General features: G+C 36.1%; 1 long non-coding RNA gene across 1 annotated transcript in view; it reads left to right on the top strand.

Moving 5' to 3' along the window:
- The window catches only part of LOC131188586 (uncharacterized), a 51,263-nt gene extending 34,711 nt beyond the window's left edge, over positions 1-16,552 (top strand). Inside the window, exon 3 of the long non-coding RNA XR_009152803.1 lies at positions 16,416-16,552. This is a non-coding gene — a long non-coding RNA (uncharacterized LOC131188586). The remainder of the gene's footprint in view (positions 1-16,415) is intronic.
- Positions 16,553-16,877: the final 325 nt, after the last annotated feature.

Here is a 16,877-nt window from a genome sequence, read left to right on the forward strand (position 1 = left end):
TTTCTTCTTTATAACCTTTTTTTTAATTTCATTTGTCACAACAGTATATACAATCATCAACATAAACAATAACTCATCATGAGAGAAAAAATTATACATAAGTAAAAGTATGCAACAACTATGTTAATTTGATATAATGAAGGGAACAATAGGACAGGAACGGTAGGCACTTTTGTGCTCTTATGCACGCCCTTAACCTTGATTAAGACTTTCTGCAAGCACATGTTTGGCTACAATAGGGAACAAGATGCTTTTTATATTATTTCATCCATCAGATTTTTTTGATAATTAGAACTCTGTCCTCTTTAACAAATCAATCCTATATAACATTATTCCCAGAATGCAATACACTAATATATTATTATTTGCAAATGTCTATTTAGGAGCACATTTTGGATAGCTTTTTGTCTATGACAAGTACAAAAAGCAAAATAAAATTGAAATGAAAGTTGTCTCAAAGTGTTCAGAATCAATGTGATATGTAATATCTTAGTCAGTGCAGAAATTTCCATATAGTCTTATATACAAGTATAGTCTATATAAGTATAGTACTTATAGATTTATTACAATTTTTTAGGATCTGCGAATAATGCATGATGGCAGAGGGTATAAGAGAATTTAATGTTACAGAAAACCAGCATACATATAAAAAAAAAACTACAGCTGCTATGGGAATAAAAATAAATGTGCAAACTAGAATATTTATAGATTACTATGCATAACAGCAGTATTATTTAGCTTTGTTATTTTTCAACTGTCTGTTAAAGCTGGCGTGCGGAAAAAGCTAGAACTTTTTAGAATAGAATAGAATAGAATAGAATAGAATAGAATAGAATAGAATAGAATAGAATTTTTTATTGGCCAAGTGTGATTGGACACAGAAGGAATTTGTCTTGGTGCATATGCTCTCAGTGTACATAAAAGAAAAGATACGTTCATCAAGGTACATTTACAACACAAATGATGGTCAATATATCAATATAAATCATAAGGATTGCCAGCAAGAAAGTTACAGTCATACAGTCATAAGTGGAAAGAGATTGGTGATTTTTTTCACTATCCTTCGAAAATATTTTTATTGTAACAGGCTTTTTTTCCCAGGCTATCTATTGTTCTTGAAGTATGCAGTTTTCTGCACTTTCAATTTAACACCCCACTATTCATTTATCACTGTAGGGCATCATGGACAGCTGCAGACTAAAAGATTCTACTGAATATTGGCAACTTCTTCTCAAAAAAATGTAACACTGCCTGGGGATAACACTATAGTCTAATTCTGCTTAATGAACACATGCACCATAACCTGGCTGTTCTTTGCTTTGTGGTAGTCAATCTCTGCAGTAATACCATGCAAATTCTGTTCAATATCATAAGGTTCTCCAACTCTCCCCCCTGCATTTGTTTCCTTTACTCCTTTTAACTTTAACGCTTCAAGATTTTGGTTACCACCTTTAAAGCGCTCCATGGCTTAGGACCCGGGTACTTACGAGACCGCCTGCTGTTACCTTATGCCTCCCACCGACCCGTACGCTCTCACAAAGAGGGTCTTCTCAGGGTGCCGTCCGCCAAACAGTGTCGGCTGGCGGCCCCCAGGAGCAGGGCCTTCTCTGTTGGAGCTCCGACGCTCTGGAACGAACTTCCCCCTGGCTTACGCCATTTGCCTGATCTTCGGACCTTTCGCCGTGAGCTAAAAACACACTTATTTATTCAAGTGGGACTGGCATAATAGTTTTACTATTTTAAATTGGGTTTTTATTGTTTTAGGGTTTTAAATTTTTAAATTTTAGTGCCGGCCTTTTTTGTAATTTGCTTTGTTTTAAATTCTGGTTTTAATTGTATATATATTGAGTTTTATCCTTGGCTGTACACCGCCCTGAGTCCTTCGGGAGAAGGGCGGTATAAAAATCTAATAAATAATAATAATAATAATAATAACTATGAAACCAGGACCACAAGCTTCCATCTCTCTTTTTTTCCTTCTGTCCTCATTTCCTGCCAGCAAGCACAAATCAACCACACAAGGGCATAATTGTTATAGGTTGTTGTTACATAATTGTCCTGGATTAAAAGCATTAGCTTAATTTATAAGGGTGAATCTGAAGAACTGAGTCCTCTGACATAACTTTGGCTCTGCTCAAACAATCTTTAGCTCTGTTTTTATTCTTTTCTCACTTACGACAACCTCTATACAGCTTTTGTTAACGTATATTCAAGGAACGCAAATCCAGGCCAAAGTATTCCAGAATGATCAATGGAACAATATCAAATAATATAGAACAAGGGCCAACATATATTTTTTTATTTTAAAGAAAACTATGCAGTCAGAGTAGTGACTTTTTCTTTTTCATGGTATACACGCTAGTACACCTAGCTTGACCCTATTGTGGATTCGTTGTATAAGACATATACAATAAAATACTTTTTTCAAGTTGAGCTCAAGTGTTGATGATTTCACTAGTATTCTGTATAACCGTAGGGGGTCAGTATAGTTCACAAAGCAAAGCTATTACACAGGCATACCCATATTTCTCATACCATTTCATGCTGGATCAATTGCAGCTTCCAAGTAGTTTTCAAGGAAAGCTACATATAGAGTTCATTGCAACAAATATTAGATGACCAAAATATGAGTGCTTTTATGAAGAGACACCCCTGCCTTGATAATGGCACAATTGGCACACAAGAATGATTGATTCAAAGGCCTTCCAAACCACAGGTGGCACCTTTGGGCCTCTGTGCTACCTCTGGGTATGGAGGAAGGATATATTTAAAGAGTTGGTAGAGGTTTAAGCTAGTGTTTGACAGTGCAGCTAATGCAATGTGTGCAAATATGTGGAGTAGAACTAATGCAACGTGTGCAAATATATGGAGATGAACGAGATTAAAAGACTCTAGACAAATATCAACTTTGACATGTCGACTGCGAGCCCAGGATTCCTCAATCAACAGTTTCTTCTACTTTGACTTCTACCATGAACTTTTGACTTAAATCATGGCATTGTTGCAAAGGAGAAAGAGACAACTGAACTTCCTTTAGCCTTACAGAGGGAAAGAAACTTTACATTTGGGAATTTGTTCTGATTTATGTCTTATATAAGCTTATGCTTGCAGCTAGCGTAAGAACAACTAATCAAATGAACAAACAGCAGTGTGGATACTTGGATGAGGCCCTAGTTAATGCTTTTGTTGCATAAATAAATTGCTAAGTAAGTACCCATCAATTCACTTGATAGACTGTGTTCTTCTCAAGGGACCATTAAAAGTGGGGACATTGTTGTTGGAGAAAGAAAATTCCTTTAAAATCCCCTTTCTTTGGCATCTTATTAATAGCATGGCAGTGCTTCCTCTGCTGATAGCTGAAGGGAAGTGCACTAAGGATATTAATTGCCAACTGGAGCTGGATCTCTAATTGCATTTATTATTAAGAAGAAATAAATATCTATCAATGTGTGCTGAAACAAAAAACATTGGAAGGAAGAAAGAGTTGCTATTCCAAACATTACAAGAGTGAGGCAAATGACTGAAAGAAAATAAGAATTAAAGAACATAAATCATGTCTGTATTTATGACATTTGGATTATCCCTTCTAAAAATGGTATGAGAGATCTGGAAAAAAAAGTATTCAAGAAAATCACATCAAACGGTCAAAGGTTGTAAGCTAAAATATTGAGGGTTTCAAGGAAAACATAATAGTAAGAGCATAATGCTCTAAAATTATACACAACTTAGAAAAAATTGATAAATGATTTATTTTTAGGGCTATCTCTAAAAATTAGGAAAATCCCAAATAAAATATAAAGTAATAAAAGCAAAGAGCCTCCAAATATTCCAAAAGAAAATATGTCATTCAAGTTTTTAAAGAAATCTGGCATTTTGGAAGAATACAAAAACATGAACAACATACCTCTAAAATTTCCACTTTTCCTACTGTCAGAAACTCTCTCCAAAAGGAAGACACTAAACTCAAAAGAATAACATTCTCTAAGTCATTGTGTGGTTAGCCAGGGCTGTTTTTTTAATTCAAATCATGCTATAGTGCAGAATATATAATTATATTTTGTGATTATGGGCCATTCTATAATTGGCTGTTTTCGTCTCTGGTAATATTACACTTGCTCATTTCAACAACTGAAATTTCTTTTTTTCTACCTTTGTGTTGATTTATTTGAAATCAAAACAAAATTGATCCGCAGCATATCAAGAGACCCTTCAGTTAGTTGCTCACACTCTGGTTTCATGACTAGATAAATGCAATGACCTGTATGCAGGGCTGATCTTGAAGAGCATCTAGAAGATACATCTCATACAAAATTATTAACTGTGTTTGGTCACAGAGTTGGCCAAATGTTTAGACCAGATTTGGTATTTTATCCACCTATTTATCCATCCCAAAGATATGGATAGGCAAATGTTGTTCTTTGATGATGTTAAAACTAGCATCGCAAGATGTAAGTTTTTCCAATAAAGCTGCCTTTTGCAATTGACTGATGGGGATTTTGTCAATGCCAATGGTATTCAAGTCGTGTTTTGAGATGCACTCAAGGTGCCTTTACCTGTTGGTACTATCTTTGCTTTCTTCTGCCTCAGTTATTCTATTTGTCTTTGCAAGACTTTGGATTTTGTGATTTTTCCCCCCCAGTTATTTCTATTCTGTTGTTTCCAAGTACTGCCACATCCACTATCTAGACTTTTTTTTTTCATCTTTTTTATCAACAGTTGTTAAGTCTGGGATGTTATATGGCAGATATTATTTTGTTTGAATTCTAAAGTCCCAAAGCACTTTAAGTTCTTTATTTTCTATTATTTTCTCTACTTTGTGGTCCCATCAGTTCTGTTTACAGCCAAACAGTATGTCTTTCAGATATTCCAATGCACCATACCACTCTTTGTAATCAGTCTGTGCAAACTTCTTGCAGCATGTGACTAGGTGGTCCATTATTTCTTCAGCTTCTTTACAGAGGTGACATTTGCCATCTTTTGCTATTAATTCTGATTTTTTGTGTTTTTGTTTTTAAGGCTTGGTCTTGTGCAGCCAGCTCTGTCCCTTTTTTCAACTTTTTTAAAGATTTATTTTTATTTTTATTTTTTTTAGAATTTTTTATTGGCCAAGTGTGATTGGACAGGCAAGGAATTTTTCTTGGTGCATATGCTCTCAGTGTACCTAAAAGAAAAGATACCTTCATCAAGCTACAACACTTACAACACTTGATGATAGTCATAGGGTACAAATTTGTTTGTTTGTTTGTTTGTTTTTTGTTTTGTTTACATTTATACCCCGCCCTTCTCCGAAGACTCAGGGCAGCTTACAATGTATAAGGCAATAGTCTCATTCTATTTGTATATTTTTTACAAAGTCAACTTATTGCCCCCCCCAACAATCTGGGTCCTCATTTTACCTACCTTATAAAGGGTGGAAGGCTGAGTCAACCTTGGGCCGGGCTCGAACCTGCAGTAATTGCAGGCTTTGTGTTCTAATAACAGGCTTCTCTATTGCCTGAGCTATCCCGGTCATTAAATTTAACACTTAATGATATAACATTTAATGATAGTCATAGGCTACAAGTAAGCAATCAGGAAACAATCAATATCAGTATAAATCGTAAGGATACAAGCCACAAAGTTACAGTCATAAGTGGAAGGAGATGGTGATGAGAAGATTAATAGTAGTGCAGATTTAGTAAATCGTTTGACAGCATTGAGGGAATTATTTGTTTAGCAGAGTGATGGCCTTCGGGAAAAAACTGTTCTTGTGTCTAGTTGTTCTGGTGTGCAGTGTTCTATAGCATCGTTTTGAGAGTAGGAGTTGAAACAGTTTATATCCAGGATGTGAGGGATCTGTAAATATTTTCACAGCCCTATTTTTAACTCGTGCAGTATACAGGACCTCAATGGAAGGCAGGTTGGTAGCAATTGTTTTTTTCTGATCATAGCTATTACCATATCTTGTTGTTATCTGCTTGACTTACTATTTTTTACATGTGCTGTCCATCATTTGTGTTGTAAATGTTGTACCTTGATGAAGGTATTTTTTTTCTTTTTCTTTTATGTACACTGAGAGCATATGCACCAAAACAAATTCCTTGTGTGTCCAATCACACTTGGCCAATAAATTCTATTCTATTCTAGTCTATTTAATAATTTGCCTTGCTTTGTCTCTTTTCCATTCTTTATTTTGTGCTTTGTCTGTTCCTGTAGGCCAGTTTGGTTTCTTTGATATCCAGTAAACATTCATGGTGTACCAGTTTCAGTGCATCCTCTTCTTCATTGCCTTTCAGATATACTTCCAATGTCCTTTTTGGTTTTTCAGCTGTCTTGCAACATTCTCCACCCACCTATTTTCTTTGGTAACTAGACTCTTGTATTCTCTTTTTCTCAATAGAGTCAACACTCCAAAGAAATGATGATCTAACAAATCCAGAAATAGTATCCGAGGTTTCTAATTATGCCCAAGACAAGTTCATTCCTTGTACATCATTCACTCTATGTTCAACAAAATTGACAAATGGGGGCTGTCATATCTATCACAAAACAACCCTAAAGCTATGTGTAAAAACTGAATAATTAAAAGTGCCAGATTGCAACTTTCTTAAAAAGCCAAATATATTTTTGACCTGAGCCCAGTGGCCATCCCGCAGTCTTATCCAGAATGCTTTTGTTATATTCCACTACACTATATATTATCCACCACTTCCACTTCAGTCTTTAAAAAGGAAAAAAAAAGAGGAGAAATGTACCTATATAAAACATTCCTTGCCTAAAGCATTTGGGGTGGGGGGGAATCCTATAGCTGCTGCATCTCAAATGTATCCTAATTAAGTTTTGTTCTTTATTCTAAGAGACTTATGAGATGAAGGTGAAGTCCTGGGTTTAGTGTGAGATGAACCCCTTCATAATCAAATCACATTGTACCTAGGGTTTTGCCACCCCAAGCAATTCAAATATATTTCAGTTGTTTCCTTTCTAGGAAATGTAATTTCAAGACAGTAAAGAGATTTTAAAGATTCAGATGGCCCTACAGCCAGATGGTTTTGTTCCTAGGGATGTTCCCAAAACAGCTTGGACATTAGAGAGTTTCAGGGAGGGAACAGGAAGACAGAAAGAGAACAGAGGGCATGGCTTTGCCTATCAGATATTTTGTTTCTTTCTTTCCCTGTTTGTAGCATGAGAAACAGACAGAAGATGGCATCCAATTTCTCCTCTCATTTTCTAAGCTAAATCCGCACAAGCTTTCTATCTTTCTCCTTCATAGTCACTTTTCTCATGCCTACTCAACCATAAATCTGAAATAAATCCAAAGATAGTCCAAGGAATTTTTTGGTGGGTTTTAACCTAGATTGGATGACAAAAAAGCTAATTATCTCAAAGGGCCTAAAATTGTATAAAGGTTATCCAGTAGCCAGACCTTTCGGAGCAGCTGTTTCTCTTGCAAATAGGAGTCTATTAGCTCCATCTTGACATTTCTATTCCTTTCTGAATCTAAATCCTGAAAAGCTTTGCCTCTTTTTTTATTCCTCACCGTACAGTTTCTAGGGATCCTAGTGTTTTTCTCGTGACAGCTGAAAATTCTTGGACTTGCCATCCAAAATATCTGATGAGTATTTGTCAATTGCTGAGGCCATATTCTAATCAGTTTTCTGGTATTCATGCAATATTCTTTACATAAACCCATGAGCTGTTTTCTGGTGTTATTTGGGGATAATTTTAAGTGAAAGCATTTTAATGTATGAAATATCAGCCCAGACAAAGAAGTAGCTGTGCGGCTCCCAGGAGGAGTTTCAGTGATGAAAGAATTGGTCATTCAGGTCCCATCAAGCCTTCTGCACTGCTTACCACAAAAACATAGTGAACTTCATATTGTTACAAGAAAGGTTGCTAAGACATGAATCAATAGTTCCCAGGCTAATAAGACAACAAATCTCAGCTTCCTCCATGGCCTTGAAGAGAACAGCTGATAAGGAGCAGTGAGAGAAAAAGCCTAGAATTTAAACTCTACAGTGGTGGCCCCAACCTTTTGGCCACCAGGGACCAGTTCTGTGGAGAGAGGTTTTTCCACAGACCAGAGAGGGCATGGTTTTGCATGCTGCCTATATCTCGCAGATGGGGCTTCACTTGTTTGGGCCTAGTGCTGGTTCATGGCCTGAGGATTGGGGACCCCTACTCTAGAGCACTGGTCTAGATATAGGTTTGATATCTGTTTACTGCAACAGACAAACCTTTGGGATGCATATGGCTTAACTTTTGACTGCAATTAAAAGAAATGAGAGATTTCTGTGAAAAGCCAAGTCCTAATATGAGGATAAGGTCCTGAAGACTACTGACCCAAAGTGAGACATGTTTGGTCACTCATCACACTTATTCCCACCTGCATATTCATGTTGAAACGACTCAGGTTGATGAAGGGTATTCTGTCCCACTGCTGTAGTTAATATTAATATTAATTGGAAACATCTGTCACTGATCCTTATCTGGGCACACTTCCCATCATCTCCATGTTTGGACAGTATAAGAAAGTTTTCTACATAAAAATCCTTTTTTTAAATGCTATCTTTATAGTTGCACAATCCCTTCCACAACATTTCAATTTTAAGATATGACACCTGTTCTCTTTATTGAGCTCATCCATTTCATCAGACTTCCCAGGCAAGTCCATTGTAAGGGTCTCCCTGCAGCTAATTTATAAAGTTAGTAGTTTATAAGAACACAAGTTTTTGGTTCTTCCTAGGCCTCGTTGAGTGCAAAGAAGGAGAAAGGAGAACACCGAATTGATCTGTTTTGGTGCTTTTTTTCCACCTTCTTTTTCTCTTTAATGTTTACCTGAATGGTTAAACTGCCTTATTCATGTTTAGCAGTAAGATACATTTTCAATATTTCCAGTTAATCACATCAAGGCCTGTTTCAGCTTAGTGAATGAGTCTGAAATTTAAAATAAATATGCAAACCCTTATTTGATACTTTATGGCACTGTGAAAGTAATGACCATTTCCAGAGGGTCATTGGCTGTTGAAATAAATGCAGGGAGTGTTTGGGGTCTTTCATAGGGTGGGATGGATTATTATAATGCTCACCCCCCCTTCTTCAGATTTCAAAGTGGCACACAAAATACCCCACCATGGAATCTGCTTTGGTACCAACCAGGTGCTGAATATCTAATTCTTTCCACGCTGTGCTGATGGTATACCCCTTCCAGTGCATCCTTATTAGAAAGAGTTTTGCCAAAGAGAAGCAATTAATACCCCACTGAGAAGTAGCTCTATAGTTAACCTTAATGGGAAGAAAATGCATTAATTTAAGATTTGTCCTTTTAACCAAAATCCTAATCCTAAGTGTCTGGCCCCATAGCACAAATTATCTACATGGCATTTGCAATTAATTTCCTCTCCTTGAACTAAAAACACGCCATCTGACAGGACTGATTTATGCAAATAGAGGCTGTCTATCTGTTTGATGTAGCTGTTTTTGAAAATAAGATATCATCTGCACTTGGAGCTGAGTGTTGATTTGTTTTAATAGTGTGGGGTTGTTATTGTTTTTTTAATTTTTATAAAGCTAGCAAATGTTTTCTAGGTGGCCTATTCTTTTAAATATATTTCATCGGATACTAAATATTAAAATGCAAAAGAAGCAAAAAGAAAAGAAAGATTAAAACTGCCCCAAACCTCCTTTGTTTAATATGTTTTATAAGGAGAACCAACTGCTATAAGTACAGGAAGAAATATTTGCATATTTATATGTGTGTATTTGTATATGGGCATTAGGAGACAGAAATTAACTTCATTTTTAAAAAATAATAAAATCCATGGACAAAAAAACATGGAATAAGAAAAATGTAAGTCCTATTTATTCAAATTGTACATGCGTATATTTTTTCTTCCACACTGAAACCAAGAGGCAAATCAAAATAGATCTCCCAGCTTGAGCGATGCTTTGGAAAGTGTGAAATTGAGGAGAAAATGTATTATAGCATTATTCAAAGCAAATTGGAGTGAGAGTTCCTTGGCATGTAAACATTCTTGGAAGTGCAAAATAGAGAAACATCTCTCTGTGAAGAGCCCAGTATGCTGTAAGAAGGCCAATGTTAAGACATTTCTTAACATGCTTTTGCATTAAAATAAATAAATAAAAACTAAGTGCAATCTCCCAACTTCTTCACACAGGTTTTATTTGTTTATTGCAGAAAACAATGAATATGAAAAAGAGAACATGGAAGGGATATCGATGATGTGAAAATGGTAGACACATTAGTATGCACATGCAATACAAAAGACACACTTTAAACAGGGCTGAGGCTTCAACTCCCTAATGGCTTCTGCCATTTTGATCCTTCCTTTAATGGCCTAAATCAGGGATCTCCAACCTTGGCAAATTAAAACCTGAGGGACTTCAATTCCCAGAATTCCCAATTCTGGGAGTTCAAGTCCTCTAAGATTAAAGTTGCCGAGGTTGGAGACCTCTGGCCTAGATCACATCCCTGAATGTTAGGTAAATTCTAGAATTGTCACTAGAATTCATGTTATCATGGATTTTATTAGAGATAAGCCTTTACTCTGTACCACAGGACTTGGTTGCAATATTCTTTTCTATTCACTTAGACTAGCACTTCACTATGGGAAGGTAAATCTGATCCTATCATGCGTCACACAAACTGGCTAGGTTTATACAATCTTATTTATTTATAACAGTTCAGTTTTGTCTTAGTGAAATCAGTGAATCCAACTAATCTGGTTTGTAAACCATGGTTTATATCTTACTGTTTGGGGAGACAAGCTACTATGATTTTGAAAGGTCTGGGTTTAATTCAATATTTAAAAAGTATATTATACTGAATTGTATCAATGCAAATTAAAACTGTTATATTGAAGGATACTAGTGAAATTTCTTGGCCTGGGATTTCTTGGTGTTTGAGGTTTCAATTTTAACTTTCTTCTTTCCTTTTAGATGTTTTTCTCTTTATTCTCCTCATCGTCTCTCCATCCCATCCCTTTTTTTTCAGTTAGAGTTATTAGGCTTCCCTTTTCATACAGATAGTACTTCCTACAGTAGTATTTTAATTTACATAGTTATTGTGTTTTAACAATTGAAGTAGGGATTTATTTATTTATTTATTTATTTATTTATTTATTTTGTCACAACAATATATATAGGTATCATACAAAAAAGATTATATAGTATATAAACATATATATGAGTAAATATTAGGAGGTATAAGCATATATATATATATAAGAAGAAGAAAAAGAAAAACAATAGGACAGGAATGGTAGGCACGTTTGTGCTCTTATGCACGCCTCTTATGGTCCTCTTAGGAATGGGGTGAGGTCAATAGTAGAAAGTTTTTGGTTAAAGCTTTTGGGATTATGGGAAGAGACCATAGAGTCAGGTAAAGTGTTCCAAGCACTGATGATTCTGTTACAGAAGTCATATTTTCTGCAATCTAGATTAAAGCGGTTAACATTAAGTTTAAATCTATTGGTTGCTCTTGTATTATTGCAATTAAAGCTGAAGTAGTCTTTAACAGAAAGGACATTACAATAGATGATTCTATGAGTTAAACTTAGGTCTTGTCGAAGGTGATGGAGTCCAAGTTTTCTAAGCCTAGGATTTCAAGTCTGGTGGGATAAGGTATTTTGTCACAGTGACGGCCATTAGCTTCAAAATGTGGGTCTGACCTGACGATCGAAGCCCCACCTGTTTTGAACAGGAATCTGGATATAAAAAGGGGCAGGAATCAATCAGTCACAGCTGCCATTTTGGAAGCCAGAGATCATTGATGCAGATGGCTTTGAATGATAGCATTTTTTATGAAGCTCAATAAAGTAAAATTAAAATGTGTCTGTACACATGGATGTTTAAAACAGCCAGGGTAGAAGTATTTTGAAGTATTTAGAACAACAACTGAAGTCTGAAAAGGAAAGGGGAAAAATACTGAGAATGTAAAGTCCTTGCAGAAGTTCAAAGGATTGTTAGATGGCAGCCAAGAAAGTGCTTTGTATCTGTTTGCTGCCATCTACTGCTTGTCTAGTTTTTTGCAGCTTAAAAAGATGAAGCCCAGATATTTCAACTAATAGCTTAAATACAGCTTACTTCCTGGCACTTTCTACGATCAAACCTGCAAAGCAGCCTGTTTATTCTGAACAACCCATTTTAAATGTATTGGGTTTTTTAAAGTGTTACTTCCTCCTGAAATCAGGGGAATACCCAGAGGAATTTGATTTGAAATTTCCTTGACTAATTATTAAACATTAGTAACTGTAAGTAGCAATAATATCTTACAGGTGTTATGGTAAAGTGCTTCTAGCATGCATAGATGCTTCACAAACAAACAAAAACTGGTGATGGGTTTCTATTGTCTTTTGTAATTGCTGCTGATAGACTGTAAAAACAACTGAGTATAACTTTAAGCACAATAGAAATGGTAGTATTTGTTTAAAACAGATAAAGTTTCATAGCCCTTCATTTTCCTCTGAGCATAAAATTTCCAACTATAACTATTTTCAGTCCAAGATAAGGGTAAAAATCATCCTGACTGCTGGTGCCCGGAATAAATTCTACACCATGCCTACAGTCGCCTCTTTTATGAGAAGTACGGCCATATAAATTTGACTAAGCTAAATAAATAGCAGCTTGTCTACACAATAGGACCAAATCTGATTGCTTACACCTGACCCTGTGTACTGCTTAGGTGGTTTAAAAAGCAGGCTGTCATTTGCTTTGCTAAGTAAAAACTAATTGTAATACATCATATAATCTATTAATTATCTATAAAAACCAAGGTTAGGACGGAAGCTAAATATCAGGAGGTTTCTCCTGAGGGAGGAAATTCTACAGAAAGTGATTATTCTTGCAGATTTGCTTTACAAAGTAGTGAGATATAATGTTCCTAACCTCAAGCAAATGTGTATTCAAGTTTAAAATGCAGCTAAAAGCTTGAGATATCTTTATTGACAAGATCCCCGTAATGGAAAATATTTTTTTTCTCCCAGTTTTTAAAGAAAAGGCTGTTGATTCAGCAGAAATGTTTGGTTTTTATGTTTTTAAGTGATGCTCATAAACAATTGGTTGGATGTAAAAGAGTACAGTCCAAGTTAAGATTTCAGCTTTTAGTTTGGTTTGAAAAAAGGGGACACATTTAAAATAATACTAGAATGCAAGGCTAGAAAATATATATGAATTATGTTCAGAGTAGTTTAGCTCCTAAAGCAACCAAATATTACCATATATTTCTGCATTAAAAATAAAACAAAACACAGTCTCATATTCAGGAATTTCAACTGGCTTAAAATATCCATTTACTGGGACCTAATCTAGCTGGGAGGCTTATACACTAGACATTCATGACTAGCCAGCTAGCTATTTGTTCCAACTCTTAAATTATTATTTTTTTAAAAAAATTATTTATTTTTAAATATAAAATAAAAAAAACCTCATCAAATCAATTCCATTACAATGTGCTGTAAGGGTGTTAACATATCTTCCTGTGCATTCACAAAATAATCATCTCTTCCATACATATATCTTATACATTCCAACTCTTAAATTTAGTTATTGTTTATTAATGTTTTACTGTTTGTTGTTTCATGCCCTTATTTCCTGCTATATAAATCTATTTATTAAATGCTGAAGCTACAAATAGAAACCATAAAACTATGATTGTAGCCACAATTAGAAACAGCTAGGCAGATTTTATAAAGCAGTTCAGTTAAAGCAACTTCATAATAAATCATAATTCAGCTAATGATAAATAGCCAAAGCGCAGGGCTGAACTGACATAAAGCTGACTATAATTTGGTCAAATTTAAAGCATCCCTGATAGAAGGATGGGAAGGAGAAGTAGTTTTGTTTGTTTAATGATTTGTGTGGTGGGAGTTACTTCAGTCTACTTTGAGTCTCACCTAACTTTGTGCCACCACTCTGTCTTCTTGTTACATATGATAGAAATTAACATGTCCTTTTCATTGCCAGTTGCCTGACTTCTTCCTTGGAAATGTCTCTCTGACTTCTGATGGAAGTCTTAGAAATCTTGGATTCAGCTATCAGAAAGTTCCAGATGGTTCCAGAGCAGAGGAGGTTCCTTTTTCTTTATGTGCTAAACTGTAGATAATAAACTCTTTAGGGCTTTTCTCCGTATAGCTGCGCCTAAATTTCAAATTGTCCTGAGTGCTGCGTGAGTACTAGTTTGTGAATTAGGCCACAGTAGCAAACATTTTTAGTCACTAGATTTTTAATTCCTGGACAACTGCTGCTAATATAAAGGAGGCCCTGGAAAGGTGAACAGACAGGTGGGGAAGATTGGGATCCAGCCCAATGATTATGTGAGGATAGCCAAAATGGAATAGATACAGGGGAGATATGCCAGGTGGAGGGCAATAGCAGTATCCCTACAGTCATAAGTGGTGTTGGGTAGGGTGAGAGGACTGAGACTTGCCAGGGCACAGCAGTTTAGTACTATGCTATTGGGCTGGGCTGGAAAGGACAAGTCTTCCAGGGCAGCTGTAGCTTTGTGTTGCACTGCAGGTTCCTCCCTCCCCCCCCTCCCCAATCTCATGCACAGGCTGTACTGGCCTCTCAGGGCCACTCCCACCTCATTGCAGCATGTCCATGCTGTTTACCTGGGACTTCTTTCTCTTAATGGCACATGATTCTTGGTTAACAATGGCAACCGGGAATGACATTTTACTTTATGTCCACATCATTTAGCCATGGAAATTGTGGTCATAAGTCAAGACCATATGCTATTCTAGAAAAAGATAACTAAAAGTTCTTCCTTTTCTTTCTTTTTCTTTTCAACATGACAGATTCTTGTTATGAATTATATATTAATTCTTATATTTTTGAAACATTGGTTCATTAGGTCTTTAATATTTTCAGTGACTACTCTCTTTCACTGAAGTCTAAAAGAGGTCCTTTCTTTCTTTCTTTCTTTCTTTCTTTCTTTCTTTCTTTCTTTCTTTCTTTCCTCCTTCCTTCCTTCCTTCCTTCCTTCCTTCCTTCCCCCTCCCTCCCTCCCTCCCTCCCTTTCTTCTTTCCTTCCTTGAGAAATTATAGGACACAAGAAAATCTTTCTTAAGAATTGTCATAGAAGGATAGACTCACTGTATAGTGAAATCTCCATTTGTTTCCTAAGACCCATGAAGTCAAGCACTTCATAGATTAATGATAGAGATAAGATTCTGCCATTTGCACTACGTCTGCTCAGTTATAAGAAATAACATAATAACATCAAATAAAATAAACTCTTAGTTTCTGGAGGCTAGCAGTTATCTATAGAAGTTTCATTCCCAGATTCTTTTAAAGGACACTTCCACTTCCTAAACCGTTTAAGTGATTTAATGGTTGCTATACTTCCTAAAGGAATGGCTGAATGGTAGGCTAGCACTAGCTGAAGAAAAATAATTCCACTATTTTACAAGCCTCAGAGCTTCAAATCTTTTATAGACTTTCTGAAAAATAAAGGGAGAGGACTGAGAAAGTTTTCCAGGTGGGGGATCAGCTATTAACCTGCATGATTTTCCATTTAAACAATAGCAGAAGACCACCATAGAAATTGTTTGCATAAAGAACAAAGTAGCTCGTTATGCAAGGTATAATTACATCTCGCAAGTAGTTTATGGAATTAAAATGGTTTCTTTGCTCAGCCTGGAACCAAGGCCACCTCACCGTTCCAGGAGTAAGTCCAGCCATGGCTGTAATTTGACTGGTTGTCCTTTAAAGACCTTTCTTTGCTGTTGGGGGGGAGGGGTGAGGACAAAGAATGTATCTTACTTTATGTAAAGAACGCTATTCTGAATGTGAATTTTAATCTATTTCTGATAGCAATCTAAAATGAGAAATAGAATATGATTTTTAATTGGCTGACTTTTCCGTAACAAATACATACCATAAGGGCCACAATAAATATATACTGTAACAGTTGCAACCTGCAAGTAGCTACACTAAAAAAAAAAGAAGCAAAATTTTAAAGGCCATGTTTATACTCACAAACATATGCACACACACACGCACAGAAACACACACACGGATAATTCAGGAGAACGTCCTTTGCTGCAAACCTGACTAACAAGTCTATTTAATGATTATGCCCTCAAAAGACTGAACATATGAAATCATTTTAGCTAGCATGTATTTTTGTTTGGATTTTTCACAACTCTGCTTTTATTCCCACTCCTTGAAAATGAGGCTATATTATTAAAGTCAGTTGTGCAGAATTTCAGCAAGATGATACTCTCTATAGAGGTTTTCAAGAAAGAAGAAAACTAATTAACCTGGATATACACTCGCTCTCCCTCCCTCCCTCCCTCCCTCCCTCCCTCCCTCTCTCTCTCTCTCCCTCTCTCCCTCCCTCCCTCCCTCCCTCCCTAGGAAAATAGCCCAAATATTACTTATTTGGTAACTTATACATTTTTTGCTCCATATTCCAGTTTTTTTCAAAATGGGAACTGTCAAGGTGAAAAACCAGAACAATTGATTGGAATATGCTGAAGAACATTCTCCAAAGATCCATCCATGGGTCAGATGACTTTGCAATTTCTCCTTGAAGTAGCCATTTTCTACAAGGAAGAGAGACAAAGGAAATGGTTGGTTTGATTACAAGCATCTTTTTTTTTTGTTTACATTTATATCCCGCCCTTCTCCGAAGACTCAGGGCGGCTTACAGTGTATAAGGCAATAGTCTCATTCTATTTGTATATTTTTACAAAGTCAACTTATTGCCCCCCCAACAATCTGGGTCCTCATTTTACCTACCTTATAAAGGATGGAAGGCTGGGTCAACCTTGGGCCGGGCTTGAACCTGCAGTAATTGCAGGCTACTGTGTTCTAATAACAGGCTTCTTAACAGCCTGAGCTATTCTCTGCTCAGACCTTTCAACCTTGAGGTCTCT

This window comes from Ahaetulla prasina, chromosome 1 (genome assembly GCF_028640845.1).
Source record: "Ahaetulla prasina isolate Xishuangbanna chromosome 1, ASM2864084v1, whole genome shotgun sequence".
Taxonomy (NCBI): domain Eukaryota; kingdom Metazoa; phylum Chordata; class Lepidosauria; order Squamata; family Colubridae; genus Ahaetulla; species Ahaetulla prasina.